The sequence below is a fragment of the Nycticebus coucang genome, chromosome 18 (assembly GCF_027406575.1).
Source record: "Nycticebus coucang isolate mNycCou1 chromosome 18, mNycCou1.pri, whole genome shotgun sequence".
NCBI lineage: Eukaryota > Metazoa > Chordata > Mammalia > Primates > Lorisidae > Nycticebus > Nycticebus coucang.
This window is the reverse complement of record NC_069797.1, coordinates 20,413,191-20,424,589: the sequence shown is the minus strand read 5'-3', so window position 1 is coordinate 20,424,589 and position 11,399 is coordinate 20,413,191. Positions and strand designations below refer to the sequence as shown.

Here is an 11,399-nt window from a genome sequence, read left to right as displayed (position 1 = left end):
TCTCCATAGAGACTCAAAAATTGCCAATGCCGACCATATTTCAAGTCGTCATGGCAGGATATTAGAAAAAATTTTCAATTAGCAATTATGCCTTGGATAAACCTCATTGGCCATGATACTGCCACTGTGCAAAGAGCCATTTCACTCTTATTATAAGGACACCAGTCACTGGTTAAGAGCCCAGTTTAATCCAGTATGTTCCCCATCTTAACTTGACTACATTTACAAAGACCCCTTTTCCAAATAAGGTCACATTCATGAATACCAGAGGTTAGGACTTACACTAACTTTTTTTTGGGGGGGGGGGACATCAACCTTCAAAGCCCAGCTCAAATGCCACCTCCTCCAGGGAGCCTTCATCACCTAACTGTAGCATGAATGTCTATCGTTCCCAAGCTCTGCTGCAGCCTTATCCCCTCTGTAGTAAAGATACTTGTGAACTTACTCATTTAGAGCTTGTGACTGACAAGACGAGGATGTGAACCTTGTCTGTAGGGTCTAAAGTCCTTGGTCTGTGCCTATTTGACTCAGCAGAGGATAATCTATAAATGTTTGTCATTTTGAATTGAACTGTTAAGGAGAAGAGATAAGGTGAGGGAGAGAGTAGCTGCATGGTGCCTTCTGAAATGGTTTATAAGCCATTATAAGAAAGAGAATAAAATTAAAGGCACCATAGTAAGAAGTGAAATGCACTCATCAGCTTTAGTTCCCCACTTGCAATAATCTAGTGAGTTTTGGTCTCTTGCATCTTCTGGATGGGAGGGCTTTGAAATGCTGTAAAGGGCTGAGAAGAGTCTTTGAGACCCAAGAAGGACCCTGTCCAGTGGCCATTCTGGCCTTGAGGTTCAAGGATGGTGAAAAATACTCCCCTACCTCTGATTCAGTGACAGTCACCACTCCCAGGCTTGGACTGATGTTGGAAATTCAAACCAAACACACACCAGGAAGATCTTCTGTGTCAGACCCCCCTCCCCCAAGTGGGCAGTCTGGGTCCCCATCAAGCTTCAAGGAAAAGTTCTTGGCCAGGGAACACTGTAGCTGGCCCAGAGCCAGTGCTCACTCCCTCCATGGTCTAAGCATTTAACAGAAGTAGAGCTGTTGCTGGCTGCCTTGAGACAAGCATGTTAAGAATAACTTTGCAGAGGCTGAGCTTTGCAGGCCTTGTCATCCTGAAATAGCTGAGACATGATTGCCCATTACGTTGATGCCTGTCTTTCAGGGAGAAACTTGCAGAGATTGGCCCAGGAAAATGTAGCATTATCCATTCCTGTTCATAAGAATGTTTCGGTGAGCCCCCCAAATTAGGCTTTGAGGTCCAGGTTCCAATAAGGTTAGGGCTCTTCACTGGTGTTTGGGTGATTCTTGCCAAGTCAGGCAGTTCCCAACATAGGGACTATTTCTAAATCAGGGTCTGGAGAACAACTGGCCTACGTAGGAAAACTACCAAATAAAAACAATGGAAAAAAGAAATTTTAATAATAACTCTTGTGGTCTTACCAGGTACTATTTTAGGCATTTTACATATAGGCAGGCAGTGCAGTAGATTGTGTTATTGTTCCAAATATTCTCTGCACCTCTTTGTGGGAGAATTATACCTTTCTACCACATTCATATCAAGCTTCGTCCTGTAAATTTGGCCAAGGAAATGTAGACAAAAGAACATGTTATTTCTTGAAAGAAAGGTTTAAGGAAGGCTTAAGAGCCATTGCAGGGATCCACCATCCACCATTCTTTTCCTGCTGCCCTAACATCAGCCATGTTCCAGAAAGGGCTGCTCCTCCAGCCAGTCCCAGAGGGAGGAACCAAAGCTGACCTGCCACAGACATGGGAGATAAGCAAGAAACAAATCTTTGCTGTTATAAACCACTGAGGTTTTGGAGTTATTTTTGCAGAGCAACTTAGGCTAAGCTATCATCATTACCCCCGTTTCATAAGTGAGTTAACCAAGGCGGAGATCACACACCTCGCTCAAGGTCATACAACCCAGAAATGGAAGAACTAGGATCCAAATCCAGGCAGTCTGGCTTCAGAGTCCATGCTCTTAACCACTTGACTACATTGCACAGAAAGGGTCTTTGTCATTTTCCTTCAAAACTCCTTTAGCCAGCAGTATCCCCATGCGCGCTGTTTTTCTTCATTTCCCACGGAGGTAATTAAGAATAATTGGCACATCATTTGCTTCTTGGTGGGTGGAGTAGACCAGGTGGATGGTCTCTATAATAAAACACAACTGGTTATTGCATGAGCCCGACTCATTGGTATGCAAAGCTGGAAACAACTTTATTTTTTCCACACCACAGCCCTGCAGGAATTAACAAACTATTCATCATTGTATTTAAAAACGCAGATCCAATCTAATACCAAAACCTGTCTGTCAACCATTTGAAAGCTGCTCCCTGACCCTAGGCTTCAAAATTTGTAGTAGACAAGAAAGTCATGATTGGCTTCCTCCTTATTTGTCTAGAACACTCTTTAAAGAAAAAAAAATATATACTTTTTTGCAAAATTCAGTGGTTTCATTTTTTTATTATTTTTCTGGATTGTTTTGGATTATATGAGGGTACATACGATTAGATTACATTATTCAATTTTGTTAGGTAAACAAGCTGTAACTGAGTCCTTCACCCAGGAGGTGTGCTATATACTCATGTGTTGTACCCATTAGGTGGGAGCTTACAGAACCCTCTCTCCCCTTCTCCTCTTCTTGAATTTAATTAAGTTTTTCTCTTATGAGGGCCTGTGGTTGTTAATCTACTAGTTTCAACCTAGTATTGAGTACATGGGATGCTTGATTTTCTATTCTCTCTCCTTTTTTTTTTTTTGAGACAGAGTCTCACTCTGTTGCCCCAGACTAGAGTCCCAGGTTGCTTAGCTCACAGCAACCTCAAACTCCTGGGCTCAAGTGATCCTCCTTCCTCAGCCTCCCAAGTAGCTGGGACTACAGGCACCCACCACAAAGCCCAGCTATATTTTTCCATTTTTAGTAGAGAGGGGGTCTCGCTCTTGCTCAAGCTGGTCTTGAACTCCTGAGCTCAAGTGATCCTCCCACCTCAGCCTCCCAAAAGTACTAAGATTATAAGTGTGAGCCACCTCTGCCCACCTGATTTTTCATTCTTGAGATACTTAGGGGAATGTTCTCCAAATCCTTCCAGGTAAATACAAGATATGCTCATCATCCCTAATCACTAGATAAAAGCAAATCAAACCACTTTGAGATCTCATCTAACCCCAGTGAGAGCCGCTCTCTAGGGTACTCTCCCATGCCTCTGCCGCTGCCAGACTGCCCTAGGCGCTTGCAAAATGGGGGCTGGGATGGGAGGGAGGATGAGAGGTAGGAAAAGTCTTCCTTGGCTTTAATGCCCGCTGGGTGCAGCAGGTGGTCAAATGCTGTTTTTTGTGACAAGGACCCCTCCCTGTGTTGGAGTCCCCAGAAAGTCTCCTACTGGAGCACCCCAGGGCACCCCTTTCTGGCTGAGACAAAGCACTCTCTCCGCTAACAACTTCTGACCTGCCCTCCTCCCCTCCACCTTCTGGATTCAGCCTTTCTCCTAGCAGAAAGTGCTTTCACATGTAGTTCTTTTTTAGGTAAGCAGCTCTACAGAGATATATAAAGAAACTGCACATACTCCAAGTGCGCTATTTGATAAGTTTTGAATTTTGGAGAGGCCTATGCACCAGGATCAAGATAATGAATCTTTCATCACCCCCAGAGTTTCCTTATGGCCCTTAGTAATTCCCATCTCCTTTCAGTCCCCTGTTCTCAGGCATCTCTGGTCTGCTTTCTGGCACTATGAATTGGTTTGGTTTTATATAAACAGCATCTTGGAGTATGTACTCTTTTTTTTTTGGTCCGGCTTCTCTCATTCAGCATAATTCTTTTCAGATCCATCATGGGGTCCTTCTGCAGGATAACATAAGCTCGGCCACCTTCCACGGGTGCACAAAGCCCATGGGAAAGTCCACTCACCCGTGACCTGCCACACAATGCAAGTGCAGCCCGTTCCCTGGCAGCTGCCCTGGGCTGTTCTGCTGTCATTTCCCAGGCATGGCAGGCTCCAGAGCACACAGGCCTGGTTCTCCAAGGACCTGAAGATCTGCTCTGCTGGCTTGAGGACAGGAAAGGCGCTGCACCTGCCTTGGCATCCTAACCTCCTCTTCTCCAGACTCCAGTGGCTAGTGCTCTGAGATTCTTCAGACTGGCTTTACGGATCACTCCCAAAAGTTCTGCACAGAAGGTTTGGAGCCATCTGTTTGTTTTTGAGATGGAGTCTCACTCTGTTACCCTGGGTAGATTGCTGTGGTGTCATAGCTCACAGCAAACTCAAACTCCTGGGCTCAAGTGATCCCCTTGCCTCAGCCTCCCAAATAGCTGGGACTAAAGGTGCCTGCCACGATGCCTAGCTAGTTTTTCTATTTTTAGTAGAAACAGGGTCTCCCTCTTGCTCAGGCTGGTCTTGAACTCCTGAGCTCAGGCGATCCACGCACATCAGCCTCTGAGAGTTCTATTACAGGCGTGAACCACTGTGCCCAGCCTGGAGCTGTTATTTAGATTATGAGGGCACCTAACATCCCATGTTCTCAGCTTGGAGCCTCAGCTGAAACAGAGACAACAGGAACATTTGCATGTTACTATCCTCTGTCTGATAACTCAGAGGTTAGAAATGTTACTAACTGATGCTTCAAGTTGCACGAGTAACCCCAGCATCTGAGACTCCGCCAGCTTATGAGGTCATGCTGCCACTTACTGTCTAAATCCCCAGAGCCCAGAGCCTGGAGCCCAGAACACCGTCTTCTTGACCACACTTTCACCAGGTGCTCCTCCACAAGTTTTCTAGGATGCCAGCAGAAATGCCCACAAAAGCTATCAACTTGCACAGATCTCCACTTCCCCATCAGCCCGGCAATTCTTGGTCACTTCTTCATGCTCTTCTCTCCAAGGACCCCTCCTCAGTCTACAGACACTCCCTTCAGTGCGGCTTCACTCCAAGTGTGGGCACGTACCCCTCCCTCACACATCCCCAGCAAGGCTGGGGCCAATTTTAATACTTAAGGAGACTTTCCCAAAAGCCTGAAGGTGATAGAAGGACAGCATGGAGCAACTTCACACAGGTTCTCTTCTTGGGGTTGCCAGATTTTAGCAAATAAAAAATATAGAATTTCCAATTAAATTCGAATTTCAGATAAACCACAAATAATTTCCTAGTATAAATATGTCCTAGGCAATGTTTGGGACATACTTGTACTATAATATTATTTTTTTGTTCACCTGAAATTCAAACTGGACTAGATGGCTGGACTTCTATCTGGCCAGCCTACCCCTCCTGGGTGTCCTTTTGTGGTCCCTGACATGCCCCCTTTGCAAAAGCCAACTTACCTCCCACCATGGAGATATCTTGACGAAATCGTCCCTCCATCTGCATTCCTCAAGATTCTAAGAACAGAAAGCAGTTTTCTCCTCCAGAATCCCAGGCTCCTTCCAAGTCCCTATTCCCTGTCCTGGGATGACTAAGCATGAAGCATGAAGCACCCCCACCCCCAAGAATGCTCTTTACTTTCTAATGGCATCAGAAAAGTACTCTGGGATCTGCATGGTTCCTAAAGTCTACCTTGCACAGTTATCCTTTTTATTTTTTATTTCATTGCAAATTGGCCATTTATAATTGTGCATATTTATGGAGTATAAAGTGATGTTATGATTTATGAACACAACATGAATAAATTAAGTTGATTAACATGTCCATCACTTCAAATGCTTATCTTTTTTGTGACTGGAGTATCAGAAATTTACTCTCAGTAATTTTGAAATGTAAAATACACTGTTAGGAACCAGAGTCAGCATGCTACACAATAGAGTTCTAAAAAATCGACCTTATTCCCCCTGTCTGAGATTTTTATATTCTTTGACCATCATCTCCCCCCTCCTCCCATCCCCATTCTCTATAACCGCCTTTTATTCCGTGCTCCTATGCCTTTGACTGTTTTTTTTTTTTTTTTTTTTGTAGAGACAGAGTCTCACTTTATGGCCCTCAGTAGAGTGCTCTGGCCTCACACAGCTCACAGCAACCTCCAACTCCTGGGCTTAAGCGATTCTCCTGCCTCAGCCTCCCGAGTAGCTGGGACTACAGGCACTCGCCACAGCGCTCAGCTATTTTTTGGTTGCAGTTTGGCCGGGGCCAGGTTTGAACCTGCCACCCTCGGTATATGGGGCCGGTGCCCTACCGACTGAGCCACAGGCGCCGCCCCCTTTGACTGTTTTTTAATTTCTTTATTTGTTGAGACAGAGTCTCACTGTGTTGCCTTGGATAGTGCTGTGGCCTCATCATAGCTCACAGCAAACTCAAACTCTTGGGCTCGAGCAATCCTCTTGCCTCAGTTTTTCTATTTTTAGTAGAAATAGGGTGTTGTGCTTGTTCAGGCTGGTCTCTGAACTCCTGAGCTCAAGCAATCCACCTACCTGGGCCTCCCAGAGTGCCCTTCAAGGACACTTTGATTCTCCCTGTAAGTGAGAGCACGCAGTATTTGTCTTCCCATGACTGGCTTATTTCATTCAGCACAATGTCCTCCACTGCCATCCATGTTGTGGCAAATGATAGAGTTTCCTTCTTTTTAAAGACTGAACAGTATTTCATTTTGTACATATACCACATTTTCTTTATCCATAAGTCTGTTGGGGGACACTGAGATTAAATTTGTATTGTGGCTACCGGGAATAAGTGAACATGGGAGTGTGGACATCTCTTTGATGAACCGATTTCTGGGTAAATATCCAGAGGTGAGATTTCTGGATCATATATAGTAATTCTATTTTTAGTTTTTTGAGGAACCTCCATACAGGTTTCTATAATAGCTGGGCTAGTTTACAAGCCCCCACCCCCAGGCCCACAGGGTGCAAGGGCTCCTTTACTCCTCTTACATAGTTCTTGAACAACCTGGCCTGGGGGAATATCTTGCTCCCTTAAGGAATTTTGGTCAGCCTGTGGTAGAGGTTTGCCTCAGATCTTCCCCATTACTATCCCAGGAGTCTTCCTCAGATCTTCCCCATTACTATCCCAGGCATGGATAAGACTGCACCATGCATCTCTCCAGAAGAAACAATCATTTTAGATACCAGATGGTGATGTAGCTCTGCCCCCTGGGACCACAGCAGTCCCCACTCCACAACTGGATTCTTACTTTACCTTTACAGAAATCACAGGCCCATTAAAGCACTTTTCTTAAGTCAACAGTGCAAGTTGCCCCGGGCTAAAACCCCAGCCTCTGCCTAAACGTAAGGACTGTTTGTACATTTACAAGGTACTACACAGACCCAGCAAGTTTTCATCAAATCTAAGGCTTCAGTTTTAGCCAAGGACTCAGCTGGTCTTCCAGCTCTAGAATACCCTTGGGGTTCCATACCATTGATTGACTTGAATCTTTGTTTGGATGCCTTGCTAGGGTTTTTTGTTGTTGTTGTTGTTGAAAACACAGTGATGCTTCAATTATGCAGCCCTGCCAGCACTGAATTCTTCAAAAACAAATGAGCTTTCCAGATAACTGAAGCTTAGGTCTACAAAAATCAACACTTTGTTTATTTTATGCATTTTGATTGGAATCTGTCAAAACTGTCACAGTGAAGTATTATGTCTGCTTTTTTTTTTTTTTTTTTTGCTCGGGGCTGGGTTTGAACCCGCCACCTCCGGCATATGGGACCGGCGCCCTACTCCTTGAGCCACAGGCACCGCCTATGTCTGCTTTTTAAACGTTTTTTCTCTGTCGCCTTTGTCCTTGGGCTACCAAACGGTTTGACACCGCTGCAAACGCGCCTACTTCTAGATTCCCCTTTCCATTTTTTATTCACTGTTAAGAAGAATGTGTTGAAAACAAGTAAGTGGAATCTCAGAGTCTAAAGACTTTTCTTACACATAAAGCTCTTGCCTTTAGTGTGGGACTTTGTGAAGGTTATTCCAGAGGCTCAAAGGATTTTATTTTGCTTCGTGGCTTAATTTTAGATTTTCCTAGTTCTTGAAAGGTTAAGATTTCTTCCTTTCTGGATCAGTGGGATGTTATTATAATGAAATGCTCAAGTTCCTTTAAAGGAGCTATGTCGAGCTATCCAAGTTAGAGCTGTTGCTAAGGGAACCAAGAAAAGCTTTCTTAATGTATAAACCTGGTTATTATATTTAAAATTCAAAGAGCAGCCAGAGATTCCTACTGGGAGAGGGAAGACTCTACTTCTGAAGAAGAAAGTGGAAAAGTACTCATCTCCCAAGGGAAAGTGTAATTCCTGAGGTTCACCTCTGTGGCCCAGAGTCAAACTCGTGGGATTACTCTTTCTTTTATGTTTCTTTATTTTATTTTACTTTATTTTTTTTTTTTTTAGAGACAGAGTCTCACTTTGTCACACTCGGTAGAGTGCTGTAGCGTCACAGCTCACAGCAACCTCCAGCTCTTGGGCTAAGGCGATTCTCTTGCCTCAGCCTCCCGAGCAGCTGGGACTACAGGCGCCCGCCACAACGCCCAGCTATTTTTTGGTTGCAGTTCAGCCGGGGCTGGGTTTGAACTCACCACCCTCGGTATATGGGGGGCTGGGTTTGAACTCGCCACCCTCAGTATATGGGGCCTGCGGTGCCTACTCACTGAGCCACAGGCTGCAGCCCTCTTTTGTGTTTCTAATGATGGAAAAAAAGGAAAACCACTCTAAGGAGGGGGAGGAGGGATTACACAGCAGCTCTCCCGCTTTAGCCTCTACCACTGGTTCCCAACCTTCCTAATGCCGGGACCCTTTAATACAGGTGATGTCATCACGCGGGTCCTCGTACGTGGGCGTATCTGCATGTGGGCGGACCCGTCTGGAGACGACGATATAGGAGCTGTGTCCGGGTTCCTAAGACCGTCGGAAATACGTGTTTTCCGACCCCCAAAGGGGTGGCGACTCACAGGCTGAGAACCCCGGCGACTAGACTGATTAAAGGCGGAAAGAGCCCGGGAAGTACACACCTGTAATACCAACTCCAGGGACAGAAGAACTCTGAGACAAAGCCATCCAAGACGTGTTTGGATCCTGAAGCATAAAAGAAAGGAAAGAGCTAACTATTGTTTTCCCCTCATAAAAGAAAATACAGCTGATCCTTGAACAACTTGGAGGTTAGGGGCACCTGTTACTCAGCCCCCATGCCGTTGAACATCTGTCTGTAACTTTTGACTTTTACCAAACTTCACTACTATTAGCCTACTGTTGATCAGAAGACCTACTGATAACATAAACAGGTGATGAACAGACATTTTGTATGTTACATGTATTATATAATATATTCTTACAAAATAAGGGAGCTAGAGAAAAGCAAATGTGATTAAGAAAATTTGTGTTAGGGGCAATGCCTGTGGTTCAGTGAGTACGGCGCCATATACCACGGGTGGCGGGTTCAAACCCGGCCCCGGCCAAACTGCAACAAAAAAATAGCCGGGTGTTGTGGCGGGCGCCTGTAGTCCCAGCTACTCGGGAGGCTGAGGCAAGACAATCAGCTAAGCCCAGGAGTTGGAGGTTGCTGTGAGCTGTGATGCCAAAGCACTCTACCGAAGGTGATAAAAGTAAAACTCTGTTTCTAAACAAGAGGGGGTGGCACCTGTGGCTCAAAGGAGTAGGGCGCCGGCCCCATATGCCGGAGGCGGCGGTGGGTTCAAACCCAGCCCCGGCCAAAAACTGCAAAAAAAAAAAAGAGAGAAACAAAGAAAGAAAATTTGTGTTGGTGGCTTGGCGCCTGTGGCTCAAGCAGCTAAGGTGCCAGCCACATACACCTGAGCTGGTGGGTTCGAATCCAGCCCAGGCTTGCCAAATAATAATGACAACTATAACCAAAAAATAGCCGGGTGTTGTGGCGGGCACCTGTAGTCCCAGCTACTTGGGAGGCGGAGGCAAGAGAATCACTTGAGCCCAGGAGTTTGAAGTTGCTGTGAGCTGTGATGCCACAGCACTTTACCCTGGGTGACAGCTTGAGGCTCTGTCTCAAAAAAAAAAAAAAAAAGAAAGAAAGAAAGAAAATTTGTGTTGGCTTGGTGTCTGTAGCTCAGTGAGTATGGCACTGGCCACATACACCCAGTCTGGCCGGTTCAAGCCTGACCCGGGCCTGCTAAACAATGACAACTATAACCAAAAATTAGCTGGGCACCTGTAGTCCCAGCTACTTGGGAAGCTGAGGCAAGAGAATTGCTTAAGCCCAAGAGTTTGAGGTTGCTGTGAGCTGTGACAGTACAGCACTCTACTGAGGATGACATAGACTTTGTCTCAAGAAAAAGAAAAAAGTTCGTGTCTATTCAGTGGAAGTGGATCATCATAGAGGTTTTCATCTTCATGTTGAGTAAGCTGATTCGGAAGACGAAGAGGAGGGTCTGGGCTTTCTGTTTTCAAGTGGGCAGAGGTGGAAGAAAATCTACACATAAGCAGACCTGTACAGCTCAAATCTATGTTGTTTAAGAGTCAACTATAACTTAAAAAATTAAAACATTGACATTAAAACAAAGACATTAACTTGTCCCTCATTGAGTACTAATCTCTCCTCCCTAGACTTTCCCCCTGCCACCCTCATCTTTTACCCACCACCTATCAGGATGCCATGCTTCTGTGGGAGAGGGACCACACTGGGTCAAAGAATCTTAGATTCCAAAAGATCATCCAGCCCATCTTACTTATTGAACCATTGCAGGAACTAAGGCCCACGGAGTTCAGGGAGGAATTCAAGTCCTTAGGCCTTATCCAGGATGCTTTCCCACTGCATCATCTGGAGCAGGGTATCCCTGGAAAATTCAGAAATTTTCTCATTTCATGGTACTCCCTCATAGCTATAAAGAGCAATGTTTCCAAAGCGTCTTCCACAGATGCCTAGCCCATCATCTAGCAGTTTCAGTTATGAACCAAAAAATGGGGACTCAAACAAATGTTTGTAAATCCCTGCTCATAGCAGCATTATTCATAATAGCCAAAAAGTGGAAAAAGAGAGATGCTCTAACAATTAATGGTGTCACCAAACAAACAAGTTTGGGGTGATCTGATCACTACACCCCCTAAACAAACGCACGCACACACACACACACTTGCCCCAGCAAGTTACAGAGCACATTTAGTAAAAGACTCAGAGAAGTCTTAAATCAAAGACTGCTTAATTCAATTTGATCAAGCATTTCCTCAGCTGAACACAGAAGCCTTTTTATTTTCATGGAACACCATTAGCAGCCCACATCCATGATGCTCCCTTTGGGAAATGCTGATATGAGCTTCATACCGCTCAGAGTACTTCCCCTGTTAATACTTCATTGGATACTGCCTGCAGGCACAGGACAGTCCCTAACACTTAGACCTCAAGAGTATTTAGTGACTATTGGATAATTAATAAGCTCATTTATTGTCCCCACTTTACTGATGAAGA

At 45.0% G+C, this 11,399-nt stretch overlaps 1 non-coding gene across 1 annotated transcript; it reads right to left on the bottom strand.

Moving 5' to 3' along the window:
* LOC128571301 (U4 spliceosomal RNA) lies at nt 1-136 on the bottom strand. Its single transcript, XR_008375736.1, has one exon. It is a non-coding gene; the product is annotated as a U4 spliceosomal RNA (small nuclear RNA).
* Nucleotides 137-11,399: the final 11,263 nt, after the last annotated feature.